The 4323-nt window shown below is 43.1% G+C and overlaps 1 pseudogene; it reads right to left on the bottom strand.

Annotated features, from left to right (window-relative positions):
• Positions 1–4323, bottom strand: part of LOC102479457 (eukaryotic translation initiation factor 4E type 2-like) — a 6145-nt pseudogene that overhangs the window by 216 nt on the left and 1606 nt on the right.

The raw sequence follows: 4323 nt of genomic DNA, 5'->3' as shown, positions 1-4323 counted from the left end.
CAGCAGGAAGAGAGCTCCAGGGAGGATGTAACCAGAGGAATATTTGAGGCCCCAGTGTAGTGAGTGGGTCTGTTTGCTTTTTCTATTTGCTATAATTGCTTCCCCACTTATTGGTACATTTGTTGTTGTTGTTGTTTTAATCCTAAGCAAAATGCTAGCTATGCAAAAGCATCCTCACAGCCAAGCCCCTTAGCCACAGGGATTTTCAAAATAGTGCCAGATGATTCTTTTATGGCGGGATGTCAGGAAGGTCCCAGGAAGTAAGTGCCAGTTACCAGCCTGGGAGAAAAGTTCTTTCATATTTTTAACAACGTATATTTATACACAGGTTGGTTGACTGTCAGCCCTGCCTAGCCCCCACCTCAAACTGAAGCCCTAGGTGAGGGGGGAAGAGAGACGAGAGCTTGATTAGCAGACACAGAGTACAAGTCGACAAGTGGGTACACTCTGGAGTACACAGCAGAGTAAGGGTGGTTGGTGACCATTCAATGTATATTTCAAAATAACTAGTAGAGAGGACTTGAATGTTTATTACACAAAGTAATAATGGATATATTAAGTGTTCTGAATTGATGGTTGCACATTGTAGTCATTGATTTCTTTTAAATGATTATTTATTTATTTAATTCCATTTGTTATTATTATTATTTTAATGTGACCAGGAGAGACAGAGAGAGAGAAAGGGAAAATGAAAAAGCCAGCCGCCAGGTCTAGGACTTGAACTGCCGTCAGCCATGTGGGAATCCAGAGCCTTTAAACACCACACCACCTGCCAGCTCCACATTATGTTCATTTTTGAAATGTTTTTATTTGCCAGAGAGTGTGTGTCCTGCCAGAGAGAGAGAGAGAGGGAGAAAGCATCCCCCAGTGAGACATGGTCATATGACAATTCCTTCTCTGCTGTTTCTCTATTTTGTCAGGATTTGGGGCAAACCCACACACATGTCTGGCATGTTTTCCAGGCTGTCAAGGTCAAGTTTGAACTACAACCAGCCTTGCAGGATCCAGTTCCCCTAACCACTGGACTATCGGGCCAGTCTTGTATTTGTGTGTGAAAAACCACACCATGTCCATGAATATTTACAACTATTATACTTCAACTAAAAAGCATCATAAGGGCCAGATGGTACTGAGGTTAAGACAGCTGGATCCCGCATGGCCAGTTGTGTGGTTTGAGACCTGGACTTGGGAGCTTCAAAAACATACTGGGTGCATGTATGAACCTGCCCAAATTCCTAGAGGAGAAAGGAGGACGAAGGGTTTTTGACATGGCCATCTACCCTGCGGGGGTGATTTCTCACTTTTCCTCTCTGGCTCCCTCTTTCTGTCTCTCTGTGGCAAGTGTACACACCCTGTGGCAAAAATAAAACTGATTTAAAGAAATAAAACAAACAGGCTGGTCCAATAGTTTAGTGGTTAAGGGAGCTGGAACCCATATGGCCAAGTGCAGTTTGAAACCCACTTCAGTAGCTTGAAAAATACACTGGTTCATGTGTGTGCATGATCCAAATCCTAACAGGATGGAAAAATAGAGAAGAGATTGCAGCATGATCATGTCCCACAGGGGGTCCTTTTTCCCTCTCTCTCTTTTTTTGTTTCTCTGGCAAGTGCACACACCCTCTGGCAATTGAACAAACAGACTAAACAACAACAACTGAAGGCTGATTGCATGAGAATTCTGGGACCGGGGCCAGCCGGTGGCATGGGATTAAGGTGTTGGACTCCTCTGTGCTGACCACTGTTAAATTAAACTATTTTGGGGACTAGAAGTTGGTGTAGTGAGTTCTTTCATATTTTTAACAACGTATATTTATACACAGGTTGGTTGACTGTCAGCCCTGCCTAGCCCCCACCTCAAACTGAAGCCCTAGGTGAGGGGGGAAGAGAGACGAGAGCTTGATTAGCAGACACAGAGTACAAGTCGACAAGTGGGTACACTCTGGAGTACACAGCAGAGTAAGGGTGGTTGGTGACCATTCAATGTATATTTCAAAATAACTAGTAGAGAGGACTTGAATGTTTATTACACAAAGTAATAATGGATATATTAAGTGTTCTGAATTGATGGTTGCACATTGTAGTCATTGATTTCTTTTAAATGATTATTTATTTATTTAATTCCATTTGTTATTATTATTATTTTAATGTGACCAGGAGAGACAGAGAGAGAGAAAGGGAAAATGAAAAAGCCAGCCGCCAGGTCTAGGACTTGAACTGCCGTCAGCCATGTGGGAATCCAGAGCCTTTAAACACCACACCACCTGCCAGCTCCACATTATGTTCATTTTTGAAATGTTTTTATTTGCCAGAGAGTGTGTGTCCTGCCAGAGAGAGAGAGAGAGGGAGAAAGCATCCCCCAGTGAGACATGGTCATATGACAATTCCTTCTCTGCTGTTTCTCTATTTTGTCAGGATTTGGGGCAAACCCACACACATGTCTGGCATGTTTTCCAGGCTGTCAAGGTCAAGTTTGAACTACAACCAGCCTTGCAGGATCCAGTTCCCCTAACCACTGGACTATCGGGCCAGTCTTGTATTTGTGTGTGAAAAACCACACCATGTCCATGAATATTTACAACTATTATACTTCAACTAAAAAGCATCATAAGGGCCAGATGGTACTGAGGTTAAGACAGCTGGATCCCGCATGGCCAGTTGTGTGGTTTGAGACCTGGACTTGGGAGCTTCAAAAACATACTGGGTGCATGTATGAACCTGCCCAAATTCCTAGAGGAGAAAGGAGGACGAAGGGTTTTTGACATGGCCATCTACCCTGCGGGGGTGATTTCTCACTTTTCCTCTCTGGCTCCCTCTTTCTGTCTCTCTGTGGCAAGTGTACACACCCTGTGGCAAAAATAAAACTGATTTAAAGAAATAAAACAAACAGGCTGGTCCAATAGTTTAGTGGTTAAGGGAGCTGGAACCCATATGGCCAAGTGCAGTTTGAAACCCACTTCAGTAGCTTGAAAAATACACTGGTTCATGTGTGTGCATGATCCAAATCCTAACAGGATGGAAAAATAGAGAAGAGATTGCAGCATGATCATGTCCCACAGGGGGTCCTTTTTCCCTCTCTCTCTTTTTTTGTTTCTCTGGCAAGTGCACACACCCTCTGGCAATTGAACAAACAGACTAAACAACAACAACTGAAGGCTGATTGCATGAGAATTCTGGGACCAGGGCCAGCCGGTGGCATGGGATTAAGGTGTTGGACTCCTCTGTGCTGACCACTGTTAAATTAAACTATTTTGGGGACTAGAAGTTGGTGTAGTGGCTATGTCCCTGGACTCCCATGTAGTTGACCGTGATTCAAGTCCTGGACCCGGTGGGTTAAACTCACGCCGAGTGCGTGTGCGTGTGTGCCCACGATCCTGAGAGGACAATGGAGGAGAAGGGATTGTGGCATGGCCATCCTCCCTGGGGGGTGATTTCTCGCTTTCTGTCTCTCTGTCTCTCTCTGTCTTTCTGGCAAGCGCATGCACCCTATAGCAAAAACCTCTCAAAAAAAAATTAATTAAACTATTTTGGCCTAAAACAGTTGTACTCCCACACTTAGATTCCTATGGAAAAGCCAAAACTATACATGTTAGGCTGTTTTCCTGAGCTGGATGCTAAGTTAGAGCTAATCACACTAGCCACACTTCAGTCATCACAGAAAGCCCACCTTTGGGGCTGTTTGCGAAGCCTACTGACCACCTGTAACCAATCCAATTATTTTTCTACCTCGTTCCTTCACTTTCCTTTTTGTACGTCACTTTCCCTTTTCCGAAACTTAAATACCAAGTCAAGCACGAGGCTAGTCAGAGTTGTCTAAAAGTCCAGGGACAACTGCCCAATTTAAATAATATTAAGATTTGCTCAATTAAAACTCTACTCTATTAAATCAGCTGGTTTATTTTTCTCTTTACACTGCTGTTCTAGTCCCAGATCTGGCAGCTTGCTTTCTCACTTTCCCTCTCTATCTCTCTTTGTCTATTTCTGGAGACTGCACATGCTCTATAGCAAATTTAGAAATAATAATAAATAAAATGGATTAAATAATTCTTTAAAAACAAAAGAATTCTGGGACTTACCCTTGCTTAAATAGTAAAGAAATCCCATTCCTCATCTCCATATCCCTACTATGGCTCTTTCCCCAGTATGAGCTTCAGGAGATTCTTGGAATGTTCAAAATCTCTCTGCTTTGGCCAATTTTTGACCAAGGCCTCATTTATCAACCCAAGTATGTCTTTTTCCTTTACCTAGCTTAGTCCCAATGATTTCCTTTCCTAGCTGTGTAACATCCAAATGGAGCGTCTTGCTATTTCTTTTCCAACACACCCT

This window comes from Tupaia chinensis, unplaced genomic scaffold, assembly GCF_000334495.1.
Source record: "Tupaia chinensis unplaced genomic scaffold, TupChi_1.0 Scaffold145367_1, whole genome shotgun sequence".
NCBI classification, from domain to species: Eukaryota; Metazoa; Chordata; class Mammalia; order Scandentia; family Tupaiidae; genus Tupaia; species Tupaia belangeri.
This window is presented reverse-complemented; position numbering and strand designations above follow the sequence as displayed.